Below are 13105 nucleotides of genomic sequence, written 5' to 3'. Positions count from 1 at the left end.
CTCAAACATTACTCTAAATGTGACTTAGCTTCGGGGCGCCTGGGTGGCTTGGTCGGTTAAGCGTCCGACTTCGGCTCAGGTCATGATCTCACGGTCTGTATGTTCAAGCCCCGCATCGGGCTCTGTGCTGACAGCTCAGAGCCTGGAGCCTGTTTCAGATTCTGTGTCTCCCTCTCTCTCTGCCCCTCCCCTGTTCATGCTCTGTCTCTCTCTGTCTCAAAAATAAATAAACGTTAAAAAAATGTTACTTAGCTTCAACACAGGCCTGGTACATTCATTCTTTTCTGTTGTAGGTCACGTATGCATCAGGTATCCGGTTTAACTCCTTTATCCATCCTAGAATCTTCTCATGAATCCTATAAGCAATGATGCTGATGACATATGGGCACAAGCACCACTCGCCAGGCTTCCAGTCCTTGGCTTCCCTGACATCGTCACCAATCAATCAGCAGGACATCCTGAAGAAGGGCAGATGTCACCTTCTTCTTCCTTTTTTCCTTCATTTGTAATCATAAAAAGACTGTGCGATAAAAATCCAGTTAGAAGTCTCATGTCCATGAGTGCCCCTGTCTGCAGCATGCTCCCAGGGGAATATATCATTTGATGTCCATTTCATGTCCTCTTCTGTAAGCTGCTGGCACCATCCTTAAATTTGTATTTTGAAACCTGCATCAGTGATGGGTTGTGGCCAAGAAGTGATTCTGGAGCAAACGTAGCACAATATAGCTCCCTGATGATTGGTTCTTCAGGTAAGGGGGCACTACACTGTTCCTTTAGCAGCATCTCCATCATTCTAATTCCCTTCTGGGCTCCTTGTCTTAAGAATGAGCTGGCAAAAGTTTCCAAAATGCAGTAGAGAAAGCCAGCCCCTGTGATTGAAATCCTGCCTCTTTGAACTAACTCTGTTCAATCTGGATTTTCCATAATTTCCCAGAAAACAGTCTTCCTTCATAGATGCATATTGCGTCCACATAGGGCAGTGACTGCATGTAGCCATGCTTCTTTCCTGAGGATTGAGCTATGTTTCCTCTTGCAAATGGATACTAGGTACGTTTAAAATGCTCACTTTTCTTAAAATTTTTGGAACCACATTCTGACAGACTGCAATCTTCTTTCTATAGATGATTCCTTTTGACACATCTCTTTTTTCCTCCACAGTTATATGGAGTTAACTTTTTTCCCCATGGGGTTAGAATACTTTATTTATACTCTATCTTCTCTTTATTTTTTTAATTAAAATTTTTTAATGTTTATTGATTAGAGAGAAAGAGAGCAAGTACAGGAGGGGTAGAGAGAGACAAAGACACAGAATCCTAAGCAGGCTCCAGGCTCTGAACTGTCAGCACAGAGCCGGACGCAGGGCTGGAACCCATGAACCACGAGATCATGACCTGAGTAGAAGTGGGTCGCTTAACTTACTGAGCCACCCAGATGTCCCTCTTTCTTCTCTTTATTACTCCAAGGTGGTAAAGATTTCTGCAGACTACTTCTCTTGGACAACTAGAAGTTCTCTGTCCCCCTGTCTGATGTCAGAGCTCATGCTCTTCCCATTTGCACCATTCTGCTTCATGTTGTACCTAATCTTTTTTCAGAGGAAGGTGATGACCCCCACTCAAAATCTGGTGCATGCCCACCCTGACCCACATCCCCAGGTGCTGGACATCAGGCTCTGCCCCCCAGCCACAGAAGACCACACCCACCCTGCCAAAGGGGCCTGCCCCCCCCCAACACTCTACAGTATTTAAATTAGATCTCTCTGGGCACCTGGTTGGCTCAGTCAGTTAAGACTCCAACTCTTGATTTCAGCTCAAGTCATGATCTCATGGTTGGTGGGGGTTGGGCCCTGGCTTAGGCTGTGTGTTGACACGTGGAGCCTGCTTGTTTTTTTGTCTCTCCCTCTCTCTCTGCCCCTCCTCCTCCTGCTCTCTTAGTCTCCCTCTCTCTCTCAAGTAAATAAACATTACAAAACTGGATTTCTCCATCATTAAATATCCATTATACTAGAAGGAATGAAAACATATGTATTTATTATTTAAATATTAGACACAATGTCCATTTCAAAAAGCATGGATTTAAGTTTGACTTAATAGCTTGAGAGCTTTCTTTAAAAAATCAGAAGAGAAAGCTATTTATAACAAAGATAGCATTCTGAGACCTTAATTATTTATGTAATATTTAAAAGAAGATCAAATAAACTGTGTGTGGGGGGGTGTAGGTGTGGGGAGGGCTGGGGAAAGTGATTAATATAAATGTAGTTGTGGCTAACATAAATAAAATGGCAATGGAAAACTAATGAGTGAACTTTTATACCATGTGCTAAGAACTTGAATGGAATTTTATATAGTTTTTCTTGTTTTTTTTTTTTAATTTTTATTTTAAATCTTCACAGAAGACCAATTGGAGACTGTGTATTATCTGACTTTTATTAATGAGAAAGCTGAGTCTGAAAGATTTATTTTCACACATTATAGATCACTGAAATTAAAAACAAGAGACTCTCACTTATAAGCCTGTATTCTTTCTATGGGTCATGTATTATTGTCTATTTCTTTCATACACTACCTCAGTCATATCCCTACATCATTGTTTCATTGGTCCAAATCGTTGAAATAATATACTGTTAAGAAAATCCATGAAGTATTTCAATGTCACAATTTATCTCAATGTAAAATGGAAATAATTATCGAAAACCTGTCAATAGCATGTCTCTTCTACAATAACTGAGATAATAGCATGAGAAAGTGTAAGTATTTTACAAATTCTAAGATAGAAAGTGCACGATGTCACAGGTAAATTGTTTGTATTCATCTATTGTAATATTTGAAATTGTTTTTATTCTTTAACAGAATTATACAAATGAATGTTATCTGACTTATGTTCCTGATTCATATTCATTTAAATCTTCTTTGGATAAGACATTGCTCACAACATAATAATCATAAATATAAGGTATAAAAGAGAAAATGGTTATCTGGTATTATCAACACATACTAAACACTTTAAATCTATTGTTAGAATATATGTCTTTAACTTGCATGCCACCATGTCAAAATCAGAATAAAGGTGATGACTTTTTCTGCCTTTTCCCATTATAAAAATATGAATATTTTTAGGCATGATAATTCTCTTTATTGTTAGGCTTCTGTGCTATCGGATACCATGAAGAACATTTCTTTTTTCAATATATGAAATTTATTGTCAAATTGGTTTCCATACAACACCAAGTGCTCATCCCAAAAGGTGCCCTCCTCAATACCCATCACCCACCCTCCCTTCCTTCCCACCCCCCATCAACCCTTAGTTTGTTCTCAGTTTTTAAGAGTCTCATGCTTTGGCTCTCTCCCACTCTAACCTCTTTTTTTTTTCCTTCCCCTCCTCCATGGGTTTCTGTTAAGTTTCTCAGGATCCACATAAGAGTGAAACCATATGGTATCTGTTTTCTCTGTATGGCTTATTTCACTTAGCATCACACTCTCCAGTTCCATCCACGTTGCTACAAAGGGCCATATTTCGTTCCATGAAGAACATTTTAAATCTTATTTTTGCAAAGCATAAAACTCAAACATGCTTTTGTTGATAATATTTCTTACTTTACAAGGAAAAGTAGCATATTTCAGGTAGAATTTTAATGTTTTTGGCTTCCCAGCTTCTCACACACACATTTTGACTTGTATTTCACTGGCCCAACAATTATTTTGAATATTTATGAATCCCATTTTCTTGCTTCCCAATTTTTGATTTACGTTCTGAATAGTTGTAGTAATCATATAATAATAATAAAGTATGGGGTTGTTTTGGGTTGCTTTATACCCATTATTTTTTGGGTGGGTAGAGGAGATGTGTGATATCAGACAATGAAGATTGTTTTATTATGACTGTATTCTTACATGCTTAAATTTAAAGTTTGTTCCTGTGTTTAGAGATATAAAACAAAAAACAAAACAAAACAAAACTTAATGGAAAGATGTTGATGAAAGCTGGTAACTTATGGAGCTAATATGGCAAGGGTATCTTGGTGTAAACTTTTATATGCAGGGCTACAATGATAACATTTTTCAGAGTATCAGAGATAAGGCCATTCTTCCTAACCTTCCATAGAAGTTATCAATGTTTTGATTCCAAGAATACATACAAATTTTTGTATCATCAGTAAAAGTAGACTGTACATGAATGCTATTATGTCAATAACAGTGGCACCATGAAGTCTTCCCAAATAAGTGACAGGGTTTGTTTTGTTTTTTGTTTTGTTTTGTTTTGTTTTGTTTGTTTGTTTTTTGTTTTCTTTTGTGAGCATACATGAGACACTTCGTTATGAACTCTCATAAGAATGGGAAGGACACATTAAGGAATGTCTAATTTCCAACAATAAATTTCCTGAGGCCACCATAATTTAGGCACAAAAAGGACAGGTAATATGGCTTTGCTTTGTGATCAAAAGCTTGGGGCATTCTAGTTAAAATGTTAATAGTAGTAATTACAACAATAATGAAAGAAATAATTGAGACAGTATTCTCAGGATTCAACATATAGTTTCTGTTTTCCAACTTGACATTAATCATATGATATATGTGATATGGCTATTACTATCACTGTTTTACAAATCAAGAATTTGAAATTCAAAGATGTTAAATAGCTTTTCCAAGGTCACATAACAACTAAATAGTAGTCAAGACTGAAATCAATTGCTCTTACTCTAACCGTGCTATCAATCAGCATTGCTGGGTTCATTTGGTGCATTTTAACACACGAGAAGTACTTGTTTTGTACATCAGTAAATACAGACTAAAACAACTGGCAAAACTGAAAAGATGGAGTCTGAAACTGGAATAAAGTAGAATATTACAAATAGAATACTTGTAAAGGTAAAAAATTAAGAAATTATTTTCACTTGAAGATCTAATCAGTTTATATCTTGTTATCCAGAACTCTATCATATGCCTACTTATATATGAAAAGAAGTTCAGAAATGCGCTTCATTCCATGTACCCAAACTGGCAGCTAGACTCTCCACTATGTATAGTACAACTGAAAAGTGGACAGGGGAGAGATAGATAGATAATAGATGATTGAGAGAGATACTGGTAAATTCAGGAGCTATTTAATATTAACACTCAATTAAAATATATATTTAAGATAAATCTCAAAGAAGTAAAGCAAAAAATTTCATATTATTTTTCTCATGTTAAATTGCACATTTTCTATTTTTGTTGTTGTTTGCTTCTTAAATTTCCACTTACTTGTTTAGATTATTCACAATTGGCTAAAGTTTAAGGACTAGTATTTCATAAATTGTTGGCAGAAGATGACCAGCTTTGTAAATAAGAGAATTTGACACTGTGTATCAAAAACATAAATTATTCTGCACAGAATACAACCTCCACAGGGACAGGAAACCTGGCAGTAAGTGCCAGTGTTCTGAGATGAATGCCAGGCCCCATACAGACATGCACCAAATATTGTTTGAATGAATGAGTTAAATACCTCTAATTCTAGTAATTCTGATACCAGAAAAGCATTTTAAGGAATAAAACAGCTTAGCATTAAACATATGTAAAAGAGTGCTAAATTTGACCTTCTTTCCAAAACTAAAAATGGAAACAATATACATATCCCAAAATATCAGACTGCTTGATTAAATTACATTGTGTTCATACAATAGTAGAGATTTATTTTAAAAAAGCAATAATTATGAATATAGTAAAACTTTGGTTGGGGAGAATAAATCGTTCTGGAAACGTGCTTGTAAGTCAAAGCACTTGTGTATCAAACTGAATTTCAAGAACCATTGGCTCAGTTGTGATCATGTGACATTTGGTGTCAGGTACTACTTATATTGCAAGACATCTCTCATTTATCGAGTTAAAATTTATTAGAAAGGTTTGCTGTTCTTGCGGAACACTTGCAGAACAAGTTACCCACATTTTTTACTGTACATGGAGAAATATTTACTGTATAGGGAGATGTTTATGCTAAATGAAACAGCAGTTGCTAAATATACATAATATGAGATAGAGTGGTAACAGCACACCATTTTACTGCTACTCTATAAAGCAAATGTATAATGGATGTTAAATAGTACTCTCAGGTTAATTTCATCTTTACAACAGATAAATTTAATCTTAGACATCTTCAGACTTATGAGGTCACTATTACTAATAAATTGTTAATTATTTTAAGTCTTACATCAGCCCTATGAGATCTGTACCATTTAATTCCCAAAGAAACTGAAACCCAGAAAGCTTATTGACCTTGTTCTAGAATACACATTAAAGACTAGCAAAGAGAGGGTTTGAAACCAGGGAATCAAGCTCCTGAGCTATTCATCTTAAACCTTCTATTCTATGCCTGAAGCCATATGCATTATAATTTATTTAGGTTTTACCTCGTGTGTTGGGTTATAGTAATATTTGTTTATTTTCTTATAGTGAATACACACTACTTTTATAACCAGAAAGCTTAAATAGGAAGTGAAAAAATTTTTAAAAAGGAATAAGGTAATATAAAGGCATTTGGAGTAGAAGACAAATAGTTTGCACAACAAATTACAAATGTCAAGGAATCAATACAGTTAGTAACATTATTAGAGTCTGAGGCTGACTGTGGTATAGTATTGGGGCATTATGTCAAAAAGCTGTGGAGAAACATGAGAGGGGACATTGCTACTTTTTTGAGCTCTAATTCTGTGGTTAATGTTTCAAGTTGTGATTTCCCTCTTATGAGTTTTCTCCTTTCCATGGTCTAATAAGTACCAACTGACAGGATCAGAACTTAATAGATTGTTTGATTTTAGTGTAATTTAAAAACTAAAATGCATTTTTTATTCATGGATAAAATATTAAAAATTCCCTGACTTTAAAAAAATAGAGAAAAAGTTGAGAAATATATTTATTATGTCCACTGAAATTTTATTTAAAAGCTATGTCACCAGAATGCAAAACCATTTGATTGAATGTCCCTAGCACTCTCTGAATTCAATAAAAAAAGTCATATCAAATTTTCTTTATATTTTATATTTCTCTGTTTGTCATTATATTATGCTGAATTTTATTTTATAAAGATGCTCCTTATATAAAAAATTAACAAATTTTCTATAAAAATATTGCATATCAAAGGTTAAAAATCTAAAGAACATTTATCAACGTTTCTGTTAAAAACAAATTCATTTTCAACAATAATATTTTTCGATGAGTCATTCTGCAGCCCGACTCAGTGTCTTGTTAATATTACATTCTTATTTTGAAATCAAATCTGTATAAGACTATACTATATTTGGAATAAAATGCCTATGATTAAAAAAAGAATCAGTGGTTCTGAAATTAGAATACTATTTGTATTTTTTCAGTGGACATAGAATTACTTTATTTGAAGTTCTTTCTAAATGCAGTGTACAGAATTGTCTTTGTATTTCAAAATAATTTAAATGACAGTAAAGCAAAATCCTTTTAATCTGTAACTTAAATAATGTCTAGAGTTCACAGTGGATATAACAGAAAGTCAAGATATGTTGACAATTGAAAAGGACATTTTCAGTTTTCAGTTAGTTATATACATGTCTATAACATATATATATATATGCATATGTTATAGACATATATATGTGTATATGTCATACACACATATACATATGTTTTCATATATTAATACACACATATATGAATGAAACCTGAAAATATACCTATATATATTATATATATTTATCCAAAAGATCTTTAAAGTCCCTGTAAATGTTATAGTTATTGAAAAGTTGAAAAGTTATTGAAAAGTTGAAAAGAGCACCTTGTCCAAATCTCAGTGGGGGAGTGTGAAATTCTTTAATATCTAAAGTGTGCAATATCAGAGCAGCATCAGATCAGGACAAATCAGATCTTAGTAACTGAGAACATAGAAGGAGAGTGTCTTTACACTCTAAAATTTATCAACATGAACATCAGAAAGATTTAAAATTAAAGGAGGGATTCATATTCTGTTGTGGAGACAGAGAATAACCTAGAACCAACATAGTAGAGAGATAAATATGCCTTTCAAGAAAAAAAAAATCAGAGCTGTCCTATAGCTATGCAGGGCTAAAATTTCATATGAGCTCATGTTAGAGGATTTGCATTGTGATCACAGTTTATTAAATTTAAATTTTTCTGTAAATAGTCATATGATAAAATAAGTACCATAAATTAATACAACATAATTCTTTTGCCCATTTATTACTTAAAATGTATTTAATTGTTTACAATCTGTTACAATAGTAATTCCTTTTTTGAACATTCTTATATATTGATCTCTGTTAACAAGTTCAAGTACCAATCTTTTTGATCCTAGCCCATCTGTATAATTTTAAAAATGATTAAAAATCTCCTCAAATATTTTATATGGTCTATATTTGTCAATACTCTTAGAAATTAAAATTAAGATATTTCAAAATACTTGCTTATCAATTTACTTAATAATAATAACAATTATAATAAGATACTATTATATGTTAATGCATTTTATTGAAAATAATATTATCCTAAATAAGTAATTAGAAGAATACCATTGGTTTACACCTTAACAGAAAAGATCTGGACTATCATTTCTATTCTTGCATTCAATCTCTTGCAATAAGTTTTTCTGCTTGAAGAATATAAGGAAAAGTTGGTCTCACACAAAAATTATGTTGGAAAAAAATAGAAGTATTTTAGTAGTCTTTTTCAGATAATTGTAGCTATTTTTGATACTATATTCCATCTTGACCAGTGGTAGTTTCTTAAAAATTAATCATAATGTAGAATCTGAATCCATATCAATGAATCTTTTACACTTTTGTATTGTAATATTAGTTAGTTTACTTTTGAATGGGTATTTTACCCATATTTGATTTTGTATCATATTTGTTCAATGAATTCTACAGATCTTCCTAATATTGACACATTTTATTTTTCATATTAAAAAATTGGAATTAATAATATCTCCATCTTACTATCAGAGAAACTTGAAATGTTCGAAAGGTACTACAAGTTTCTGCAATTCTAATACTTGCTTGAAACTGACATTTTTTAAACTGTGTATAATGATGAAGAAAGATCACTATTGGTATAGTTTGGTGTGTATATCTTGATAAGAAACCAGAAGTGTTACTTACTATCTTTTCTGCATCAAAAGTGCAAACATCAATACAATTATTTCAAGATAAAAAAATGACCATTCAAAAGGGTTTTTCAGCACTTTGCATATTTCAGTAATATTGGTATTTTTTTGCCAAGCATTTCCATAAATTATCTTTTATGATGGTTAGTTTGCACTTATTCTCAACTGATGTCGGCAAAAAGTTAAGTATAGTCACATCTGTATGTGCATTTGTAAGTCAAAAGTACAACCTGAAGACAAGATGCTAACTCAGTCTTCATGTTTTCAGCTAAAAACTTTGTTTCACTGAAGTTTTAAGATTTACTCTATCATTTAAAAGTATATTGGCAAGACTTTTTTTTACTAGCTTTTCATCTGGCAGGCATTTACTAATGTCAACTACACAAGGCCTTTTCAATTTCCCAGCCATCATGTACCCTTATCCAACCAATGAAATACAAAGATTTACCCTGTGAGAGACTCCATGACTTTTTCAAATGACTTTCAGCTCTAGAAAAGATCATCATGTTTACCTTTAAAAGATTCAAGTATTTTTTTCCTTTAAACTCAGAGTGATTGGTTTCAAAATGATGCCATATTTTAAATGGCACATAATACTATTTAAAATGTCTGTGGTATAAGAAACAATGAGTCAAATGATTAACATAAAGCTGAGAGATAGATGGTCTTTGTCATATTTTCCTTTCTTAGTTACAGCTGACCCAGTTTATTTGGACTAGCTTCCTTGTTCATGAGTCAGAATACTCACTGAAATGTCAAACTCATCTTTTTCAGCAGCTATAATCATAGATGGTAAAGCTGTGGGTTGAGAAAACATGTTGACTGTCCCTTTTTAGGCCAACATTCCAGCATTAACCAAAGAAAAATATATTGTAAATACATTTCATTTTATTTTAAAGACAAAATATTTTTATTCTAAAATATCTGTTTCAAATGAAATTTAAGCATTTGGAAAGTTTTTTTAAATTTTTTTAACATTTATTTATTTTTGAGAGACAGAGATAGAGTGCAAGAGGGGGAGGGGCAGAGAGAGAGGGAGACACAGAATCTGAAGAAAGCTCCAGGCTCTGAGCTGTCAGCACAGAACCCCACGTGGGGCTCAAACCCACAAATAGTGAGATCATGACCTGAGCCAAAGTCAGACACTCAACTGACTGAGCCACCCAGGCACCCCTAGAAAGGTTTTTAAGCAACGTTTAAAACAAAAAGATAAGTAAACAACAAGAATCTGAAGTGTATTTAGCTGTGTTTCCACATATTTACATTTACAATGATTATTCTAATATCTGGAGCAGTATCTAGCATTTGCTATCTGCATTCTTTGTTTTGCCCTTTTTCTGATTTACAGTTTACTCTTTCTATATTGTCTTCTTTTTGAATTATTGAGATCTTCTGTTGTTACTTTGTCTTCCCTCTGATTCATTGGTCATTTGCTCTTATATGCTGCAAAGATTTCCTTAGATATTTGAAAAGATTCCCTGGACTTTCTAGCATATACTCACAAAAAGCTTTTATTTAAAAGCAAAGTGACGGTTTTACAAGAGGAATAGAGTGCTGGTAAGCACTGAGGACTAAGACCAAGAATTGTAGAAGCTCTCAGGAAACTACAGTCCCTTGGTTACTTGATACAGCTAAGTTCATCAAAGCAGTTAGGCCTGCAGCAAACCATTAGTAATGAAACATATCACCAGGGGATATTTGAACCTTGAACACCAAAACAAAGATCCTGAGGCCCGTATCTTAGCAAATAGTTAAAAACTGGACCCCCAGACATCCTCAGGGATGAAGACAAAACTTTATCAGTCCATTCTGTAAATCAACTCTATATTTGCATATGCCTTGTTCTAATTCTTTAATAGTTAATCTACTTTATCCTTCCTATCTAATTTAATAGCATGTAAACTTAATATTATTATTCTCCCCTTGAAAAAACATTTTCCTTTTTTATTATAGCCTTTTCCCCCATGGATTTGACACAATCATTGTTCTTTTATTTGGTCATAGTAATTACAATTTCATTTTAAGTCATATTAAGTCAAATATTTCTACAGTATATTTTCCACAGTACGTTATAGTTAGCAATTTTCAAAAAAATCATTCCTGTTGACTTTAATTATTCCTTTTTTAATAAATTTTTTTTCAGAAAATGCTGAAAATAAAACCTAAGTAAGATGAGTCCACACTACCAGTTTCACTCATTACTTTTGTTACAATAAAAATTTTAAAGTATTTCTAAAGATATATGGCTGGATAAGACCTCTTCTACTTTATTATAGGATATATTATATTTATTATCTTATTAAAGTGTGGATATAAAAAGCCATAGTGCCCTCTGACATTTCTTCTATAAGTGTGTGTTGTTAGGTTATGATTTGTAAAGAAAAACATTCATTTTATGCTTAATGTCAAGTATATTAAACTGGCATTCAAAGACTCAAATATTTCTATTTTCCTACTTGTGAGTTTACTTAGATATCTACATTCAGGCTTGAAGTTTTTGATATTCCAGTTAGTTACTATTCCCACCTTATTAACTTTCATTATGTTATTCCAGGTTAATGTATAGCAGTTTGATACAAAATACTTTGTTTCATTGGTTATCTGCAAATGGCATCAAAGTTGATTATATTTATTTACCTTAGTCAATTAGCTACTACTTATGTCTTCCTACTGGTCATTTATTTGTCAGTTATTTTATAACCAAAATCACTCAGAAATCCACATGTGAAATCTTCTTTATCATATAGATGGTAAATAATTCAAAATATCATGATTTTCCAAGGCTTGCATTAGATTTAGCAAAACATCAAGTGGCCAAAACGTGTGTTATTTAAGAGGTGTCAAAGCATTATATTCATCTTATTTTTCTCTACAGTATAGGTATATATCAATAAACTCTGAAGCATATTACCTGAAAATATTTCAGTTGATAGTTTTGACATGAGCAGTAGATACTTTGATGTGAAAACACTCTCCTGTTTCTTTCTCAGGAAATTTTTAAGAAATAAATTGTGAAACTATCAGGACATATTTTGGATGATTTGAATAGGCTGAACATGAGATACTTTGCTAAAATTTTGGTAAGTTAAATGTCAATCACTAATTTGAATAGAAAATTTAAATTTTAAAATCTATTTATGACTAAGATCATACAATGAGCAGAGGAACAAAGACACAAGTAAATTAGCTAAAAGGCTTAAGTGACTACAATTTGGAAACTGGAGAAGATCTCTTTTGAAATGTATGGATGATGGTAGGGTAATTTTTTCCCCTCAGTAAATTCAGCCTTAGTTCCTTTAAAATTTTTTTTTTTAATGTTTTATTTATTTTTGAGACAGAGAGAGACAGAGCATGAACGGGGGAGGGTCAGAGAGAGAGGGAGACACAGAATCCGAAGTAGGCTCCAGGCTCTGAGCTGTCAGCACAGAGCCCGACGCGGGGCTTGAACCCACGGACCGTGAGATCATGACCTGAGCCGAAGTCGGACGCTTAACCGACTGAGCCACCCAGGCGCACCCAGCCTTAGTTCCTTTTAAAAATCATTGGACTCTATAGGACCTTTGAGCTTCTCTGGCTATAGGAGTCCACTAAGTACAAGATATTAAACAAATAATCATTATTTAATGAGGAGCCAGATAAAATTTCATAATTAAAAATGAAGTGTGTAAATTTACAATTTTTTTTTCTAGAAAACAAACAAAATATTATCTCATGCCCTAATCTTCTGGTCCCAGTAGCATAACTTAATCATTTGAGATAATGTTAATGAAGTGAATAATTTTTCAATAATTTGAAACAATTTTTCAAAATTCAATAATTTTTCAGTTTTTCAATTTTCAATTGAATAATTTTTCAAAAATGTTTCAATTTTTCAATTAACCTAATAAATACAGGGCTCTGTCTTCTACATATTATTTCTCCTATGACTTCTAAAGTCCAGTTGACATAGTGCCTTATGTAGCATCCAGATTTTGGTGTGGAATAG

The 13105-nt window shown here is 32.9% G+C and overlaps 1 pseudogene; it reads right to left on the bottom strand.

The window, feature by feature from the left end:
• Window positions 1–612: 612 nt before the first annotated feature.
• LOC109263972 (PRELI domain-containing protein 2-like) lies at window positions 613–1174 on the bottom strand (annotated as a pseudogene).
• Window positions 1175–13105: the final 11931 nt, after the last annotated feature.

This window comes from Panthera pardus, unplaced genomic scaffold (genome assembly GCF_024362965.1).
Source record: "Panthera pardus isolate Hobbes unplaced genomic scaffold, ASM2436296v1 HiC_scaffold_1, whole genome shotgun sequence".
NCBI lineage: Eukaryota > Metazoa > Chordata > Mammalia > Carnivora > Felidae > Panthera > Panthera pardus.
The sequence above is the reverse complement of the archived record's forward strand: the minus strand, read 5'-3'. Positions and strand labels throughout refer to the sequence as shown.